Source organism: Poecilia reticulata, linkage group LG12 (genome assembly GCF_000633615.1).
Source record: "Poecilia reticulata strain Guanapo linkage group LG12, Guppy_female_1.0+MT, whole genome shotgun sequence".
NCBI classification, from domain to species: domain Eukaryota; kingdom Metazoa; phylum Chordata; class Actinopteri; order Cyprinodontiformes; family Poeciliidae; genus Poecilia; species Poecilia reticulata.
The window spans coordinates 1677511-1683715 of NC_024342.1; the positions used below are offsets into that span (position 1 = coordinate 1677511).

Sequence of the window (6205 nt, forward strand, 5' to 3'; positions counted from 1 at the left end):
GTGTGTGTGTGTTGGGAGGCGGGGGTGGGGGGCGCTGACCAGAGGAAACTCCCACTGTGGGCGTCTCTTCTGGTTCCATTATTTATTGAGACAACTCTGTCTACCAGTGGCGCCTTTCCCACGTTTTTCTCCAGAGGACGAAGAGCGGCTGGCTCGGACTCACTCCGCCGGGATTTACCGCCAGCTGGAGGTCTTAAAGCCCGTCCGGACCGCCGCAGGACTTTCGCAGTAGTTCTGGAAAGTTCATACTTCATGGTTGTACGGACGGACGAACTCGGTGTTGGGCTCCGGACCCTGCCAACTGGACCGTGTCGTACAGGTAGGTCTGTCTCGCCGGACCGGATCACTTCCTCTGTCAGTCCGGAGATCTTTGGACCTCAGTGGGTTCTGACTGCCAGCTGCAGGCGGGCCGCGGTGGAGCGGATGGATCTGAGCCAATGGAGCAGAAAAGTGTCCAGATGTTCAGGGAATAACTATCAACTCAAAACCGACAGATTCGTTTCAGTAAACGTCCCGCAGTATAAATGGAAGAGGCGGTGATGAAGCTATAACCTGCTGTATTACATATGAAATAATCATCTCTAGTCATAATCAGAGACCTTTGTGTGCTCTCTTGGATTTTATCTTAAACAGCAACAATGTAGTGCAGAATCCTGAAGTGCAAAGTGTGCATGCTTTGCTTTTCCATGTATGTAAATATATTTTTATAAATCAGGATATAAACCAGCTCCACTGCAGCTCAAGTCTTCCCTGGAATGACTCCATCAGCTTCACACATCAAACTGACGAGGTCGGTCCTCTTTTCAGAGCAGCTCAGTCAGATTGGATGGAGACCTGTATTGTGACAGACTCAGTTAGGTTTAGGTCTCTACTTTGATTATGCCATTTCAGCAGTTGTTTATGTTTTGATCTGAACTCTTCCACTGCAGCCCCGGCTCTGTGTTTGTGTTGTCCTGAAAGTGATAGATCTGCTCCAGGCTCTATTCTTTGGCTTCCTGCAGCCGCTTTTCTTCTGGTATCATCCGTCTCATCACCTCCAATCAGAAAACCCCACCCGCAGCATGATGCTGCCTCCAATATGTTTCTTCTACGTTTCCTTAGCTGTATTCTTACTCGTTTTTCCAACCATACCTTATTTGTTGCTCTTATTCTGCTGAAGTTTGTCCCATAAAGCTCAGATGTGTGTTTGTGAGCTGGCTTCAAAGAGCTGTGAATCTCTGCAGCTCCTCCATGGTTGCCATGGTTATCACATCTGTAAGGAAATGCTCTACTTGGTCGGCCATGTCTTGGCCAGGTAATGAGTTGCACTGGATTTTTATTGTAGCTTCAGAGTAAAGGGGAATGGCTACCAATGTCTTCCACACTCTAGGTTTTTATTTTTGTTTATTATTAAGCTCCTTCCACTTCCCTGCTCTGCTACTTTGTGTCAGTCTGTTAAATCTCCATAAAATAATCTGATTCTTTTAGGAAAAAAAATTAAAAAGGGCGGAATGCTTTAACTAGGCCGTAAACAAACACAGAGGCACATATGAAGCATTGTGGTAATGCTACTGTCGTGTTCTTCTTATTTAACATGAATATTTTTGAAATGTTATATTAGACTCTAGAGCAGAGGTGTTCAAAGTGTGGGCCAGGGGCCATTTGTCGTTCCATGACTGATTTTGTGCGGCCCCTGATTAACTTAAATTTATCCCAGCAGTGCAGGTGGTTGATGCACAAGAACTTCCATCCAGCCATCCATTTTCTTGCACCCTTGTCCCTTAGTGGGGTTGGGAGGGTTGCTGGTGCTCAAGAATTTTTTTTTCCCAATTAGAACAAAACAATGACCCAAAAATGAAAATGTTCTTACAAAAATGTTAGATGCACCACAAAGTATTTGTCTTTTACAGGAGCAGTATCATGTATTCTGCAGGCATCTTGTGCATTTTTATAGCACAATCAAGTAATTATCTTACCGTCAGTTTCTGCTCAAACTGAAGGTAAGATCAGTAAAATCAGTTTCTGATACTGTATTTATGAAATATTACTTTAAAAATGGACTTTATAATTTAACGTCTTTAAATTGGACCTCTGTCTCTTTATTAAAAACTCCTGCTCTTTCTGAAGCTCCACCTTCAGGTAGTCATCACAACATGGCTCCTCTATTAACCCTTCAATAAAATTTTTAGCAGCGTTGCTCCTATAATGAACTCAGCAGATTACTTCTGGCTAGTCTGAAGGAGCTGAGTGGGGCAGTCACTGGGAAGGGCTGCTCTGTGAGGCAGAAGCTCAGAAGCTTATAGCTGCACCACACAGGAGGAGCTGCATCTCGAAGGCGGGGTTAGGTTCACCCAGGTGTTTTGCACAGCTGGATGGTTGCAATGGAGATTAAAGGATTTCTTAAATATGCATGAAAGTATCAAGGCAACGCTCCAGGTAAATTTCTGATGATGGAATAACATTATAATATTGTGTAAAGCTCAAAAAAGCAGATTTTACATAATTCTTCCCCTTTAATAGTAAAACGTTCTGCTTTCCTTTAATTTCTTGGCAGATTGGTAAATTGATTTCTACACTGAAGCAGACTTTAGAGCTCCAAAATCTGCTTTTAATTACATTAAAATTTTCTAAATAAAGACTGACCTATTTTTTGTTTTTGTTGCTGAGATTGGATAAAATCTTAAAATAAATGAATACAAGTTTTGCCTTTTCTTCTTTAAGAAAAACATGTGAAAACCTTTTGAATTTTGGATCTATATTGATTTGCAAATTCCTTTCCTACAAAAACAAATCTAATTTCTTTGTTTAATCAAAATATTTCATGCTTAGTTTATTGTTGAGCACGAAAAAAAATGTTAAAATAGTTTTTTTGTTTTTTTTGGTCCATGTTCCAACATGTTTGAGCAGCCCTGCTTTACTCCTGCAGAACTGCAGCTGATTATTTATAACACTGGCTTTGTCCCTAAATACAGAGCCCTCCAGGTGACATGGGGAATTTGTTTTCTTTTGCGTCCCCTCTAAATAATCTATTGATCAGTTCATTCAGCATAATTGAATACTGTAAGCCTTTCTTACGGTGGCCGCCGTAATTTCTGCTTTAATACAAGCTTATTTAAGGTTAACCCATGGACTATTGAGTTATTATCGCGGGGTAATAAATCATCTGATTGTGTCTTTGTTGTTTCGTCTGAATGGTTTAAAGGGCTGCTTTCAGTGCCGTTCCATCTGAGCCTTAACTGACATAAACATGCAGTAAATAAATCGATTTTCAATGAGTCTTTTGCACCAAAGCGTTAATAATAATAATAAACACGTTTTATTATTATAAAACACAGCAAACAAATGGTGGTAGAGGGCCACACTGGGTTAACGCGGGAAATCTCATCTGTCCGTGTATCAATCAACTCCAAACCTCTTCTTTGTTCTGTAACAATTATCAATTTATTTAATTTTGATTATCATGCTCCAAACTTTACAAGGACTGACCACCCCGTTCACCCGCTTCCTCATACACACGGAGCCAGCAGCCAGTAACCTTCCCATTCATACTTCATGACAGTCACGCCCACATCGACACGCCCATCACCAGGTGTCAAAGCCGCTGCTTCTGTCATATCAATAATTATTTAATTCATACGACTCTTTAGAGCCTTAGTGAAAACGTGTTTATTATTATTAACTCTTTATTAAAAACTGATTGAAAATTGATTTATCTACTGCATGTTTATGTCTGTTAAGGCTCAGATGGAACGGCACTGAAAGCAGCCCTCATTCAGACGAACACAATAGACACAATCAAATGACTTATTACCCCCCGATAATAACTCAATAGTCTGTGGAAAAACCGCACATAAGCTTGTATTAAAGCAGAAATTACGGCGGCCACCGTAAGAAAGGCATACAGTATTCAATTATGCCGCATGAACTGATCAATAGATTTTTGCGAGGGGACGCAAAAGTATTGCGAAGGAACGCAAAAGAAAAAAAATTCCCCATGTCCCCTGGAGGGCTCCGTACCTAAACATATAAATATAACAGATTTTTTTAAAGCCAGCACCATATTTCAGGATGGTAAATCATCACTTTTCATGCTGAACTGTAATATGTGGAGTTTGTATGATACAGGTGAGTCACTTTTCCTCTAAAACCCTCAAGAATTTTGGGTCTGAAGCAAAACAAACCTGGACCATTTTCCCCTTTAAACTTGACTTGCTCTCTTCTCTGTGATGGTTTAAACAAAGTCTGTGGAAGGTTTACAGCCTTCTGCCTCACTTCCTGTTTGGCACTTGTGTGTATATTTTCCAGCCTGGATGGATGGGAGCCATGAGCAGCTGGTATGTTAGTATGAGAGCTATGAGGAGCTGCCAGCCGGCTGCAGAATCTGGTGTGTAGGTGAGGGACCAGCTCAGACTGAGTTAGACCAGGACAGAGACTTTTAGGACCCAGATGAGAAAACACAAGGACCTACACACACCGACTGGGTCAGACTTCTGTTTACCTCCGTCAGATTTTTAGGTCTGTGTAATGCTCCTGAGTCCTCAGAAGGTTTTCCATGCAGGTTTTTGTTGCGCTGTGCAGCCGAGGAAGTTCTTTTCTGTCCAATTGCTTCGTTCCGCTCTGGCTCTTTTCATGTGCTTGTCTGGAGAGTTGGATCAGGTCCACCAGATCGGCCTCTGCCCAGCCCACATTTCAAACCAGGACCTTCTGGCTCCGAGGCAGCAGCTCTGACAGCTGTGTCACTGTGCTTGGTCTGACACACAGGAAATCGAAGCGTTAATACAGTGCAAAAGTATTCCTTCTGGAGATTTGCAGTCCTGTATAATACAAACACAACACAATGTGTTATTGTGAAGTGAAAGGATTATCATACATGCCTATCAAACTTTTCCAACTTTTTCATAATGTGAAATATGAACTTTTTACATTAATTTAAAAGTATATTATGACTATCTTTAGATTGCCTCATCTAGGCTCGAGTTTCTGTCCAGCTCATCAATCACTTTGGCTTTTTCAGTTAACACACTCAAAGATCACATCCATTTTAATGAATTTGTTTTTACCCACAAATACATCCATGTTTAGATTTTAACAACTGGACCAAAGGTTCATGAACTGAATTTGATTTAGATTACAAAAAAGCATCTAATCTTCAATAATTACTATTTTCTATGGTTTGAAAATAGCATTAAAAATCTTATTTCCAATGCATTTCATGAAATGGGAGGATTTCATGAAATGAATGCATCTCTGTTCATAAACTAGGATTTGAATGATCTCTATGTTATCCAGGAAAAGGCAGTCCAAGTTTTGAATTAATCCACGTTGGTTCAGATGTCCAATACCAAAACCACAAGCCATCTCTATCAGTGTTTTAGTTGTTGCTTTATAAAGAACAATAAAACTCAACAAGGCAAATGTTAAGTACTAGAATGTCAATAAAACCAGCAGAAAATCCCATTAGAGACTTGAAAGATGTAGAAGTCTGAACTGGAAAGCATGTAGAAACCATTGTTCTATAAACAGAACCCAACCCCAGACTTCAGAGTATTTCAGCTTAACACATTTGCCTCCACGATTGCCATAAATACAACATCAGTATAATCTGGGAGCTACTTCCTTTTTTACTTCAAAATAACAGTCTGTCAAGCGTAATGGGGTTTGGATGTTTTCATCGTGAGGAAACGCCTCCATCTTGCCACTCTGCTCCACATCCCAGACATGATGTGGGGTAAGGTGTGTGTGTGCATGTGTGTGTGTTACACACTTCCTGTACCTTTTTGTCAGTTTTGGAGGGACATCCAGTTCTTGGTAATATGTGTGTTGCTTTAAATTTAAATCCCTCTGATGCTGTAGAAAGCGGAGGACCGTGGCTTTTTGGTCAAAGGTCGAGCTTGGAAAATATCAACTAGACCTGCTGGCTTTTATTTGGACTGGGTTTTTTAAATGTTTCTATAAAACACTGTCGAGGAATCTGGTATGAGTGTGAGATCTGTCCAGGTATACGCAGAAAAATGGAATAAAGGCCTGGGAAATAACAGCATACCCTGATTAATGATTAAAAAGATGATTATAAATGTTAAGTGATTATAAGGWGATGATACTCATGCCAATGAAGCAATGTCTGTGATGTATGATTAAAAACATATACTCTGTACTTTTAATCAAATGAATGTTATAATAATGTATGCTCTGTATGCTTAAATCAGTTAATTCTACTACATTGTGA

General features: G+C 40.4%; 1 protein-coding gene across 2 annotated transcripts in view; it reads left to right on the forward strand.

Annotated features, from left to right (window-relative positions):
* The first annotated feature begins 96 nt into the window (after positions 1-96).
* Positions 97-6205, forward strand: part of fgfr1b (fibroblast growth factor receptor 1b) — a 30021-nt gene continuing 23912 nt past the window's right edge. For both annotated transcript variants that reach the window (XM_008423158.2, XM_008423159.2), the window contains exon 1: positions 97-319. The gene's annotated coding sequence lies outside the window, so the exon portion shown is untranslated. The remainder of the gene's footprint in view (positions 320-6205) is intronic.